We start from the raw sequence: 14,968 nt of genomic DNA on the forward strand, positions 1-14,968 counted from the left end.
TCATATGGATGCTCTCTTCAAGACTTCCATTAAGGAAAGCTGTCTTGACATCCATTTGCCAAATCTCATAATCCATATGAGCAGCAATGGATAAGAGTATCCAGATAGACTTAAGCATGGCCAGCGGTGAAAAGGTCTCCTCATAATCGATTCCCTCTTTCTTAGTGTACCCTTTTGCAACAAGCCTAGCTTTGAAGGTTTCTACCTTCCCGTCTGTCCCTCTTTTCCTTTTGTAGATCCACTTGCATCCAACGACTTTTACACCATCAGGTGGTTCTACAAGCTCCCAGACCTTATTAGAGTACATAGACTTTATTTCAGAATTCATTGCCTTTTGTCAAGATGCTGCATCTATATCTTGGAGTGCTTCGTCATATGTTCGTGGATCAGGTTCATGTTTACCCGGGATCAAGTCCGAAGACTCTCCCAAAAACATGAATCTTTCAGGCTGCCTTACAACCCTCCCACTACGACGAGGCACTGTTTGTGGTTGTGTATCATGTGTGACACGCGTTGCAGTCTCTTGTGGTACTTCATCTTGTACTGTCGGTACTGAAGTAGACGTGCCCTCTCTAAGTTCTTCTAAAATAACTTTGCTACTGAGCTTGTGATCCATTATATAGTCTTCTTCTAAAAACTGGGCATTGGTGCTAACAATGACCTTCTGGTCTTTAGGACTATAAAATAAATCACCTTTCGTTCCTTTGGGATATCCTACAAACACACGAACTTCTGTACAGGATTCTAACTTATCAGCATCTGGTTTCAGCACATGTGCTGGACTACCCCAAATCCGAATATGTCTTAGACTGGGTTTTCGCCCATTTCACAATTCTATGGGAGTAAAAGAAACTGTTTTAGAAGGTACTAAGTTCAGAACGTATACTGCTGTTTCCAAAGCATATCCCCAAAACGAATTTGGTAATTCTGAATAACTCATCATCGATCTAACCATCTCCATAAGAGTCCTGTTCCTTCGTTCTGCTACACCATTCTGTTGGGGTGTTCCAGGTGCAGACAATTGGGATTGAATCCCGGCCTCTGATAAGTAATTCCTAAACTCTCCTAAGAGGTATTCGCCACCACGATCAGACCGTAGTGTCTTGATACTTTTACCTAGTCGTTTCTCCACATCAGCCTTGTATTCTTTGAATTTATCAAAGCACTCGGACTTGCGGCGCATTAGGTAAATGTATCCATATCTTGAATAATCGTCTATAAAAGAGACAAAATATTCAAAACCACCTCTTGCTTGGACAGACATAGGACCACACAAATCAGAATGAACCAATTCTAACACTTCTTTGGCTCTATACCCCTTTGCCTTGAACGACCTCTTGGTCATTTTACCTTCTAAGCAAGATTCACAAGTTGGAAAATTTTCCACCTCTAATGAACTCAAAAGTCCATCGGCTATAAGCCTCTGAATCCTACTTAAGTTAATATGACCAAGCCTTAGATGCCAAAGATATGCTTGGTTCATTTCCGAAGGTTCTTTTCTCTTATTAGAATTAGAAGATGAGTTATAAATTTCCATGTTTTGCTTTGTGGAAGAAATTAGATTTAAAGTATACAAATTGCCAACTAATGCACCAGAACAGATAATCACTTTATTTCTTTTAATAACTACATCGTTACCAAAGGAAACTGAATATCCATCTAAAAATAGTTTAGAAACTGAAATTAAATTCTTTCTAAAACTGGGTACATAAAGATAATTTCTTAAAATCAAATTTCTATTTCTACTAAAAGATAAGTAGACGTCTCCCACTGCAACAGCTGCCACCTTAGTAGCATTTCCCATGTAGACGGTAATCTCTCCTTCAGATAGTCGTCGGGTTTCCTGGAACCCCTGCAGAGAATTGCAGACATGATCAGTGGCTCCCGTATCTACACACCAGGTGCTGGTAGATAACACCGCTAAACATGTTTCAACAACTAGAGCATGAGATATACCTTTGTTTTGGTTCTTACGAGGACAGTCCGCCTTCCAATGTCTTGCCTGCTTGCAGATGAAGCATTTGCCCTTCGGCTTCTTCACTCCAGCTTTAAATCCCGTACTTTGAGATTTATTCACTTTCTTTGCTGAACCAGCTTGTTTCTTCTTCTTCTTTCCTCTCGGTTTAGAAGTAGAACCATTTTCAGCATAGTGAATTTGAGCATTCAGTACAACAAAAACTGCAAACGACAACACCCCTACGACAACGGTTTTAAGAGAAAGCGTTGCGTATTTGCTCAAAGACAACGGTTTTTGCCAAAACCGTTGTCTTTGAACTTCCTATTAAATATAAAAGACAACGGTTTTGGTAAAACTGTTGTCATTAAGCGTTTTTTTTTAAAACGACAACACTTTTTACAACGGTTTTATAAACCGTTGTCTTTATCCGCGTTTTTAGCGACTACGACAACAGTTTTGAAAAAACCGTTGTAATTAAATTTGGTCATTTTCCCGCTCGCTGTTTTCCTTTCCCTCGCTGTTTTCTTTTCGTCGCCATGTTTTTCCCTTCGTGCTCCCGAACCTAGCCACTTTACTTTCTCCTTCTTCGCGATGGAATCAATGAACTGGTGGGAGGCGGCTCCGACCTCCGCTCCCTCCCTCCCTTCTTCCTCCACGACCCCAACACTGTCCATAGCTCCAATCGCCTTTTTGTAACAGAAGCTTCTCGATATCTCTCAAATCCCTTCCCCCTCTGTATTTTTTGTCGCATTCCCATTCCCACAGCCACGACCATCTCCCCCTCTCCCAGCCTCCATGGTTTTCCTCTCATCGTGCTCCGAAAGATGGCGATCTGACCCCAGCTATGGTCCGACCCCAACCTCTTCTCTCACCTCCTGAACGCTTGCTGCATACTCCCTTCGCCGCGCTCCCTCCGCCTAGGCCGTCAGCTCCACGCAATCATAGCCATCGTCGGTGCTGCCTCTTTCCACCGCTTCACTGGAAACCACCTTTTCCACATGTACCTCAAACTTGGCCGAGTCCCCGCCGCCCGCGTCGTGTTTGACGCAATGGCGTGTCGAAACGTGATGTCCTTCAACATCCTCATCGGCGGCCTCATCCACAACGGGGACATCAACGCTGCCCGCAAGCTGTTCGATGAAATGCCAGAGAGGAACCTCGCTACCTGGAATGCCATGATTGCCGGGCTGGCTCACTTCGAGCTCGACGAGGAGGGACTCGAGTGCTTCCTGAGGTCGAGGAGGGAGGGCCTGCATCCCGATGAGTTTGGTTTGGGGAGCACCTTGCGATGCTGCGCCAGATTGAAGGATGCAGGTTCTGGTCGCCAAATCCATGCCTTCGTGGTTATCAATGGATTTGAGCAGGACATGTGTGTTGGGAGCTCTCTAGCTCACATGTACATGAGAAGTGGTCATCTTGAAGAAGGAGAAAGGGTTCTGAGAGGATTGCCTTTCCTCAATGTGGTCTCTTGCCATACTGTGATTGCAGGAAGAGCACAAAATGGGGACCCTGAAGGGGCCTTCCACCATTTCATCCTCATGAAGAATGTCGGATTGTTGCCAGACCATGTAACCTTTGTTAGCACCATTTCATCCTCTGTTCTCTTTTACAATTTTCATATTTTCTTTTTCACATTTTGTCAATCTTTAATCAGATTTCTTTAATGGAGAAGTTAATATACAATCTTTGACACCGAAAGCGAAGGTATGATACTCTTCTTACCATTTCTTTTCGAATCTTATGGCTATCTATGCTGCTTGTTCATATTAAATCATTGTTACAGTTGCTATTTTTATGCCTCTGAATCTAGGAAATTAGAAGAACAGCAACAATAGGAAGGTCCTGACTTCTCCCATTACAATTCGAGATTACGTACAGTCTTGAAACCCCATACGAGTTGACACGTGTTTAATATGCCAAGATGAATTGAGATAAGTTTTACTCATTTAATTCTTTCTCATTGAGTTTTTTTGGTACTTTTAATAAACTATATCAATTTAGATAGTTAAAGTAGAGATGATTTTTTTTTCCCTTTTTTACTTCAGTGCATGTTGAGAAAAATTCATATTAAGTTTTACTCGTATAATTTTCTTCTACTTAATTTGTATAGTTTTAAAATAAGATTATAATAATTTGACAATCAATTGAATTATAATTTTGGAAAACAAGTTAAAAAACTTTTAAAAAATCTGCTTGATGTGTGTTGAAGCATGCCGAAGCACGTCAAGGGTCAACACAACACACTCATTGACATGAACTACATGGGTGGCACATGATAGGTTATCTGTGTTGATCAATATTGGATTCTAAATTGATCGGAATGGTACATGTCATGTTGACCAGTCTAGCACAACATGAGATTTCAAGCCGTGGCTACTTTGATCTTATTTCTCCATTGAACTTTGTGCATGACTATTTCCAATAATATTTAAATACCATCACAAATTTCTGGTTGTTTTTACATTACAATTGACATTTTCTGAAATATGAAATGAACTTATGGCAAAGATTCATACTGGAAATTATCAGTTTTTTTTAGCAATTTGAAAATTATAAATTGCCTTTAGTTCTTAACTTTCCTGGAGTACGACTATTCAGCAAACTAACTTTAAGGTTAAGTGATTGCCTCATCTGATCATTTTTGTTTTTTTAACAACACTAGATTGGAGGGGAGTTGATGGACTACATCATCGTACTTCATGGTTCCAAAGCAGTTAAGACATTTTGCAGCCGAATGCATTTTTCTCTAGGTGCTGGTCTTAGTGCTGCAGCAGGGCCTATTGGTAGAGTCTTGGAAGCAGATCCAAGAGCTGGAGATAAAGGGTCAGGCATGTGTTACACTTACAGTTGTAGCAAAGGTAACTACGTTGCAAGAAAGATTTGATAGACTTATTCATCTGCTGCTGCTGAATTGTGCCATATGATTGTACTTATTCATCTTGGCATATTAGGTACAAATTGCTAGTGAACATTGAAGATATCACACTTTTTTATGAGTTGGAGTCAATATCTGCTAATTGTCTGGTTGCTTATATGTGGTAAGTTTTCGCATCACTCATTTTTTTCATTTTATTTGTATTAGCATACTAACATTTTTTTTGCTTGAATGGAAGGTTTCTCTTCAAAAAGATGAAAAAAGAAAACAAGGTTGATAAGTTCAGATTTGTGGATCCACAAGCACTTCCAATACATGTGGTAAGTTTTCGCATCACTCATTTAATCTATATGCATGTTAGTGATTGCTTGAGAATAATGAAATGAAGAGTTTGTAAAGGCATTTTGTGTATGATCCATAGTATATTGATATACAAAACATCTATATATTGCAGTTTGATTTCTTAATAGTTTGATCTACATACTTTTGCTTGGATGAGCAGTGCAAATTACCCGTGAATTGCAGGTGCATTGCAGCTAAATTTGTTAGATTTTCTCTTTGTATTGATGAAATGGAATGAAAAATCTATTTTTCCAGCTAGAATGTAGTGAATGTTATAGCTCTTAATCTACACTTATTTGATTGACACTTTGGTTCTTTTAGGTGTCCTATGTAATTATTAAAGTTGTGCGTATGTGATTTCTATTTTGAGGAATTTATGGAATTGTTTTAGCTCTACAAACAATTCACCCTACTATAACTTATCATGATGATCCAATTCTTTTTGTTCAAGTTTTAATTGGAAGATTTTGAACCTATGTTTTTTACTTTCACTTATGCGGCTTTTGTCATGGGTCTGTTTATTGCAGATCAATTTGCAGCTCCTGGCAACTTGTTACTTGCAAAATGGAAAAGCATATTGTGCATACCAAATTCTCAAAGGTAATGCAGTTTGGAAAATGGCACAGAAAATTACATGAATATATTGTTTCAAGATGTTAATGGATGTAATGCACTTTGCATGTATTCTATTGATCTTGGATCATAGTTCACTTAAATAATGTTAGCTGCATGCAGTGCTAATTATTTAGTAAACTATGCTAAGCTAGGTATCACTGCTCCTAGTAGATTCCATGTACTGTTATTCTCTAATAAACACCTCTTTTTGTTTCCTTCATTTGGTTTGTTTTTGCCTTCTATGCACTACAGATTGGTTAATTACATTCTCCTTTTGGAATTCTGGAATTTGATAAGTTTTGTTAAATTTTTCTCTTGCAGGTCGGGCAATGCGTGAGGTTTGAGTTTTTTTGATGCAAGAAGTGAACTTTGTTAGGATGTAGCTTGCCTTGCTAATTTGTAAATTAAAAGCCATATGGAGAACAACAAATGAAAAACATGTGATTTAATGTATATGGAGAACAATAATGGAAAACATGTGTATTTTGATGAGTAACAACTCATTTTGTATATTTTTGTATATGTGGCTACAAGATGAATTATATATGGATGTTTATTTTGGATTTAATGTAGTAAATATTTAGTTTTGTATTGGTGGTTTGCTTATAGTAAAATAAGATTGGTTGTTTGGTATTAATGAACATTAAAGACAACAGTTAAAAATGTTGTAAAAACAAGGTAAACTACAATGATTTTTTTTTGTAAAAAGTGATAAAAGACAACGGTTTTATCCGTTGTAAAATATATTAAAACTGTTGTAAAAAAACAAAATGTGTCAAATATTATCTACCACAACCGTTTATATCTGTTGTAAAAAAAGTCTACCACAACGGTTTATTTCTGTTGTTGAAATTATCTACCACAACGGTTTTAAAACGTTGTTGTATCCTTCGTAGCCAAATTTTGAGCATATATACAACAACGGATAAAAACCGTTGTCAAATGTCTACAAAGACAACGGATTCAAAACCGTTGTCGTAGGGCCATACATTCTACAACACCCTCAGTTACAACGATTTTTTCACCCTACGACAACGGATAATATCCGTTGTCGTTTGCAGTTTTTGTTGTAGTGATTGTGACGAAATAATCCTTCTGCTGCTTGAAGTTCTGTCAGTAGTTCCCCTAATGAATAAATCCTCTTATTCATATTATAGTTCAGGCGGAACTGCTCAAAACTTCTAGGTAGCGTTTGGAGGATCATATCGATCTGGGTTTCCCCATCAATTTCTCCTCCAAGGATCTGTATCTCGTTCAGATAAGCCATCATCTTTAGGATATGATCCCTCACAGGAGTACCCTCTTGCATGGTGGCTGTCATTATCTTTCTCATGGCTTCTTGCCTAGAAGCCCTATCCTGATGACCAAAGAGTTCCTTGAGATTGTTCATAATATCATAGGCTGTTGGTAAATCTTGATGCTGATGTTGCAATACATTTGACATTGAAGCCAAAATGTAACACCACGCTATCTCATCTGCGTTTACCCATTTCCTATGAAATTCAATCTCCTCTTGGGTAGATTCACCAGTAGGAGCTTCAGGGCACTGCTCAGTCAGTATAAATTTATAGCTTTCAGCAGTAAGAACAATGTCCAGGTTTCTTTTCCAATCTATGTAATTAGGTCCAGTAAGTCTATTCTGTTGAAGTATGATGGACAGTGGGTTGAAAGTCATCCTAAGAATCACAAATAACTTTTGGTCAGAACTCTAAATTTAGAATAATATTGATTCCTCAAACAATACTATTTTAAATTAACCAACACCTCATAACACCGTGAATTTTGTATGCCACGTTAGTGTGGACGTATGCAAATTCAACATTTGTAAAGGAGGGTTTTAACCCATTAATTTTATTATCTTGTCAACCTAACTTTTGACAAATAAAATTAATAGTTGGTATTATATATTTGGTCACACAAATAATAGCAGTGACTCCGTTGGGGAGGATACTATTAGATGTGTCTAAGTGTATACCATTACTTGACACTAAGTCCATTAATAAGATTATGCCCCTTCCGTTGGGGAAGATCACACGCTCTTAATTAACTTCCTATAGTCATCCAAAAATGGAAGTCTGTTCTAGTGATCCGCAAACAAGCTCATCCGTTATGGAGGAAGGCACTCAGAGCCAACGCGCAAGCTTGTTTGCATCACTTACAAACCAGTAATGGAGACCATGAGATTTATTTAAAAATCCCTCTCCCACTTAGTTATTTATAAATGAGGAATTTTAACTATGCTAGCCTACTAAACTTGTAAACTAACATGCACACACAGCACAATATAAAAGCAATAAATAGAAAATCTAATTTCAACTATTATGGCTTTTATCTCTAGTTGTCCTCCGTGTGTTGTCATCCCAAGCTGCTGTCATATTTGGCCACCGCCACCGGATCTAGCTGTCGCATCCATCTTGCTCCTAGTTCCGCTGCGCCTCTAGTCCTTAGAAGGTTCCACGCTTTGCAAGATTCGATCCGCGACATAAATAGAATTTTACATTTTTTGATCCTATATTCCATAAAAGGAATGTACATGTATCTAGATCAAAAATAAAATCCTAATAAAACTAAATACAGCTCCTGCTGTATTTTAATACAATCATGCACACACATATAAATGCCCTTGACATGTCCAAGGGTCCAATCACACATATAATAACTAAAAGCCATAATAGTTAGATCCTGCATCCACAAAGTTAGCACATCCTACTATTAACCTGCCTAAATTATGTATGACATGTGCATAATTAACCTAATACCAAATACACAGAGGCAAAACCCTAGCTCTGATACCAATTGTTGGTTGCTACTCGGAAAACCTATAGGTTCCACTGTACAAAAATTTTGTACAAAGGTCTGAACCTTTTCCTAGCTACCATGTGTTCTTTTAAATTAAATTTTGGATCGTCTTGAACTTAACACATTTGATCCAAAACTTAATCTATTTGTTCTTTTAGGTTTTGACTTGGATCTCCTGCGGAACTTAACACGTTCGACCCAAGTCTCCTTAAGTTATTAATTTCATTAAATATTAATTTCCATAATTGGTTCCCAGTACTGACGTGGCGAGGCACATGACCTTCTTGGATATGGGAGCAACCACCACCGACTAGACAAAACCTTTTATAGAAATCTAATATTTAATTTCCTAAAATAACTTTAGGTTAACCGAAGAGAACAATCAAATCACAAGGAAAAGAAAAACAAAAGAACACAACATCGAAAAACATATTCGAAATTCTAGAACGTAAGCCTCTTGTATTTGGTATTATTTCCATAAATAACTAGCATGATGCGGAAAGAAAAATTACTAGTTATACCTTGTACAAAAACCTCTTGATCTTCTATCGTATTCCTCTTCTAACCTCGGACGTTGTATGGGCAACGATCTTCCGAGATGAGAAATCACCAACCACCTTCTTCTCCTCCTAGCTAGGTTCGGCCACAAAGAAAGAAGCTTCACCAAGGAAGAAAATCAAAACACTAACCAAGCTCCAAGAGATGCTAGCTTCCTCTCCTTCTTCTTCTTCTTCTCCAAGTAGTATCCGGCCACCACAAGAGCTCCAAGCCTTTGAGAGAGGTTCGGCCACCACAAGAGGAAGAGAGGGAGATGATGATGATGGCCGGCCACACCAAGGAACAAAAGAGGGAGAGAAAATAATAGAGGTTGTGTCTCATGAAGGCACCCCTACCCCTTCTTTTATATTCCTTGGCCTAGGTAAATTAGGAAATTTAATTACAATAAAATTTCCTCAATTTTCCTTGACATGAATTAATTGAGAAAAATAAAATAAAATTTCCCAATCAACCTTGTGATGGCCGGCCACAATCAAAAGAGCAATTTAGGAGAGTTTCAATCAACAAATTAAAACTTCCTAATTTGTTTCTGAAAATTTTAAAATAAAATTTCTCTTTAAAAAATCTCTTCATGGTTGATAAAAGGAAATTTCTATAATTTTAATTTTATAACATGTGAATAATTTTTAAAGAGAAAAATAAAATATCTCACCAATCTACAAATAAGGAAAGAGATTTAATATCTTTCTTTAATCTTTTGTAGATCTTTTATAAGAGAGATATTTTAATTTTAATTCTCTTTAATAAATTATTTCTTCAACATAATAAAAATTAAAATTAAAATTCCTTTTTAATTTAATTTGGCCGGCCCCCACTAGCTTGGGTTCAAGCTAGGGCCGGCCACCCAAATTCATACCTAGGTCGGCCCTAGCTTGTTCCCAAGCTAGCTTGGCCGGCCCCTATTAGGTGGGTATAGAAGGTGGGTATAGGTGGGTATAGAACTCTACAAATAAGAGGCTACGATAGGGACCGAGAGGAGGAATTAGTTTTGGTCTCCCGATAAAATTAAGCATCCCGTGTTCGCCCCGAACACACAACTTAATTTTATCAATGATAATTCATTCCACTAGAGAACTATCATTGAACTACCGCACTAATCCCAAATTACATTTTTGGGCTCCTTCTTATTATGAGTGTGTTAGTCTCCCTATGTTTAAGATATCGAATGTCCACTAATTAAGTGAGTTACTGACAACTCATTTAATTAATATCTAAGTCCAAGAGTAGTACCACTCAACCTTATTATCATGTCGGACTAAGTCCACCTGCAGGGTTTAACATGACAATCTTTATGAGCTCCTCTTGAGGACATTATCAACCTAGTATCTCTAGGACACAGTTTCCTTCTATAATCAACAACACACACTATAAGTGATACCATTTCCCAACTTATCGGGTTTATTGATTCATCGAACTAAATCTCACCCATTGATAAATTAAAGAAATAAATATCAAACATATGTGCTTGTTATTATATTAGGATTAAGAGCACACACTTCCATAATAACTGAGGTCTTTGTTCCTTTATAAAGTCAGTATAAAAGAAACGACCTCTAATGGTCCTACTCAATACACTCTGAGTGTACTAGTGTAATTATATAGTCAAGATAAACTAATACCTAATTACACTACGACCTTCTAATGGTTTGTTCCTTTCCATTTTAGTCGTGAGCTACTGTTTATAATTTATAAGGTACTGATAACATCATCTTCTGCATGTGACACCACATACTATGTTATCTACAATATAAATTATATGAACAACTACAAACAAATGTAGATAATTTGACCAAATATGATTCTTTATTCATAATGAATATTTACAAAGCTTAGGCTTTCAGTATACACTCCAACAGGTGGTGGTTGCTCCCATATCTGAGAAGGCCATGTGCCTCGCCATGCAGTCCTGGAAGCCAATTTTGGAAATTAATATTTAATGAAATTTATAATGTAGGTGGATTTGAATCAATAGTGTTAAGTTCCGCTTGCGATTCAAATCTAAACCATTAAGAACAGATAAGTTAAATTTGGAATCAATGATGTTAAGTTCCGTCTACGATTCCTAATTTAATTTCTAAAAAACACAATAGGTTATTTAAGGAAATGTTCGACACTTGTACAAAATTTTTGTACAGTGGAACCGATACATTTTCCTAGGACTAACCGACAATTGGTATCAGAGCTAGAGTTTGCCTCTATATGTTTAGAATTCAAATAGGTTATGCACATGTCATACATAATTTAGGCAGGATAATAGTAGGATGTGCTAGCTTTTTGGTTGCAGGCTCCAACTATTATGGCTTATAGATGTTGTGTGTGATTGGACCCTTGGACATGTCAAGGGCATTATTGTGTGTGTGCATGATTGTATGTAACTAATACAGCAGGAGCTGTATTAGCCCTAGGATTTTAGAATTTTATTTTCGATCTAGATTTCATGTACATTCCCTCGTGGAATATAGGATCGACACATGTAAAATTCTATTTTTGTCGCGGATCGGATGCTTGCGAGGCGTGTACTTTTGAAGCACCAGAGGTGCAACGGAATAAGAAGCAAGATGGATGCGACGTCTCGACCCGATGGCGGTGGCTAAAGATGGCAGCAGCTAGGGTTGGAGCATACTGAAGACAGTGATGGAAAAGGCCATAATAGTTGGAAAATTAATTTTTCAAATTTATTGCTTTTATTTACTGTGATGTTTATGTGCATGTGATGTATACTAGCATAGGTTAAAATCCTCATTTTTAAATAACTAAGTGGGAGAGGGATTTTAATAAATTCCACGGTCTCCATTACTGGTTTGTAAGTGATGCAACAAGCTTGCGTGTTGGTTCTGAGTGCCTCCCTCCACAACGGATGGGTTTGTTGTTGATCACTAGATCAAACTTCCTTTATGGATGGTTATAGGAAATTATTTAGGAGCATGTGATCTTCTCTAACTGAAGGGGCATAATCCTATTTAATGGACTAAGTATCAAGTAATGGTATACACTTAGACACATTCAATAGTATCCTCCCCAGCGGAGTCACTGTTATTGTTTTACGGAACCAAAGCAATACCAACTATTAATTTGTCATAAAATTAGATAAACCCCCCCTCTTACAAATGTTTGAATTTGTATACGTCTACACTAACGTGGCATGCAAAATTCACGGTGTTTGAGGTAATTTTATTTGTCATAAAGTTAGGTTGACAATATAAAATGGGTAATACCTCCTCTTACAAACAATTGAATTTGTATACGTCCACACTAACGTGGCATACAAAATTCATGGTGTTTGAGGTAATTTAAGGTTGACAAGATAATTAATGGGTAAGACCCTCCTCTTACGAATGTTGAATTTGTATACGTCCACACTAACGTGGCATGCATAATTCCCGGTGTTTGAGGTGTTGGTGAATTTAAATAATATTGTTTGAGGAATCAATGTTATTTTAAATTCAAAGTTTTGACCAAATATTTGATCAAAGATAGACCAACTATTAATTTTATTCATCATAAAGTAAGGTTGACAAGATAATAAAATTAATGGATAAAATCTCCTCTTTGATTTTGTATACGTCCACACTATCGTGACATACAAAATTCACGAGGATTTTAAGGAGTAGGTCTTAACCAAATATTTTTGTGATTCTTAGGATTTCAAATGTTAGTCAATCCCCTAGTTGTTATACTATAGAAAAGACTTAGTAACCCCAATTAAAATGATTGGAAATAGGACTTGGACATTAAGGTAGACTGTTTTCTTAGAACTGAGAATAATATAGGTGTATTTAATTTAATAGTTGTTGAAACATATTTAGTGGTGTTATCTACCAGTACCTGGAGTGTAGATACAGATGCCACTAATCATGTCTGCAATTAATTGCAAGGTTCCAGGAAACCCGACAACTATATGAAAAGGAAAACACCGTCTACATGGGCACTACTGCAAAAGTAGCAGCTGTTGCAGTGGGAGATGTTTATCCTCTGATAGGAATAAAATATGGATTTTTAGAAATTGTCTTTACATACTAAGTTTAGAAAGAACCTGATTTCGGCTTCTAAACTATTAAAGAATAGATATTCTGTCTATTTTGATAACAAACTTGTTATCAAGAAAAATAGGGAAGTTATCTGTTCTGATACGTTGGTTGACAATTTATAATCCAATAACTCCCACGATGCAATAAATGGAAATTAATAACACATTTTCTAACTTTAATAAGAGAAAGTAACCTTCGGAAATGAACCAATCATATTTTTGGCATCTAAGGCTAGGTTATATTAACTTGAGTAGGATTCAAAGGATAATAACCAATGAACTCTTGGGTTCATTGGTAGTGGAAATATTTCCAACCTGCGAGTCTTACTTGGAAGGAAAAATAACCAAGAAGCTTTTAAGTCTAAGGGTTATGGAGCCAAAGATATGTTGGAATTGGTTCATTCTGATTTGTGAAGACCTTTGACTATCCAGGCAAGAGGTTGTTTCGAATATTTCGTCTCTTTTATAGATGACTATTCGAGATAAGGATATATTTACTTGATGCGCCACAAGTCTAAGTGCTTTGATTAGTTCAAAGAGTACTAGGCTGATGTGGAGTAACGTCAAAGTAAAAGTATCAAGACACTACGATGAAATCGTAGTAACGAGTACCTCTTAGGAGAGTTTAGGAGTCACTTATCAGAAGTCGAGATTTAATCCCAACTAACTGCACCTGGTACACCCCAACAGAATGGTGTAGTAGAAATAAGGTATAAGGCTCTTATGGAATAATTAGATCGATGATGAGTTATTCAGAAAATTACCAAATTCGTTTTAAGGATATACACTGGAAACGGAAGTGAACATAGTACCTTCTAAGTCAGAACTCTCTACTCCCATAGAATTGCAGAATGGGCGTAAGCCTAGTCTGAAGCATATTCGAATTTGGGTGGTCTAGCACATGAGAGACACTGATAAGTTAGACATGAGTTCACTTGTTTGTGAGTTATCCTAGAAAAATGAAAAGAGGTTTATAGTCCTTAAAATCGGAAGGTCATTGTTGGCACCAATGCCCGATTTTAGAAAAGGACTATACTATGAATCACAAGCCCATGAGTAAAAATTGTTCTTAAGGAAATTAAAGGGCACGTCTAATCTAGTACCAACTGTACAAGATGGAATATCACAACAAACTGCAACACATATCACAAATGATACACAATTGTAGAAAGTGTCTCGTCGTAGTGGGAGGGTTGTTAGGCAACTTAAAAGATTCATGTTTTGGGAGAGTCTTTGGACTTGATCCCTGGTGAACATAAACTTGATCCCCGGACATATGACGAAGCACTCCAAGATAAAGATGCAGCATCTTTGCAAAGAGCAATGAATACAAAATTAGAATATATGTATTGTAATAAAGTATGGGAGCTTGTAGAACCACCAAATGGTGTAAAAGCCATTGGGTGAAAATAAGTCTACAATAGGAAAAGAGGGATAGTCAGGAAGGTGGAAACTTTCAAAGCAAGACTTGTTGAAAAAGGAAACTTTTTCACTGGTAGCCATGCTTAAATCTATCCAGATTCTTTTATCTATTACTATGAGATTTAGCAAGTGGATGTAAAGACAGCTTTCCTTAATGGAAGTTATGAAGAAAACATCCATATACAGCAACCAGAAGGGTTCATTGCAAAGAGCAAAGAGCATCTTGTGTGTAAGCTCAATCAGTCTATGGACTAAAGTAAAGCTTCAAGGTCTTGGAACATCCGGTTTAATAAAGTAATCCAGACCTATGAATTTATTTAATAACCGAATGAGTCTTGTGTATACAAGAAGTGTGATGGAAATGTGGTGGTAT

General features: G+C 37.0%; 1 long non-coding RNA gene across 2 annotated transcripts; it reads left to right on the forward strand.

Annotated features, from left to right (window-relative positions):
- The first annotated feature begins 3,384 nt into the window (after window positions 1-3,384).
- LOC121990313 lies at window positions 3,385-3,762 on the forward strand. Of its 2 annotated transcripts, none has more exons than XR_006114545.1 (3): window positions 3,385-3,525; window positions 3,612-3,661; window positions 3,741-3,762. It is a non-coding gene; the product is annotated as an uncharacterized LOC121990313 (long non-coding RNA). The 2 variants fall into 2 exon arrangements; XR_006114546.1 differs by having other exon boundaries at window positions 3,385-3,534; window positions 3,741-3,759.
- The last annotated feature ends 11,206 nt before the right edge of the window (window positions 3,763-14,968 follow it).

This window comes from Zingiber officinale, chromosome 6B (assembly GCF_018446385.1).
Source record: "Zingiber officinale cultivar Zhangliang chromosome 6B, Zo_v1.1, whole genome shotgun sequence".
NCBI lineage: Eukaryota > Viridiplantae > Streptophyta > Magnoliopsida > Zingiberales > Zingiberaceae > Zingiber > Zingiber officinale.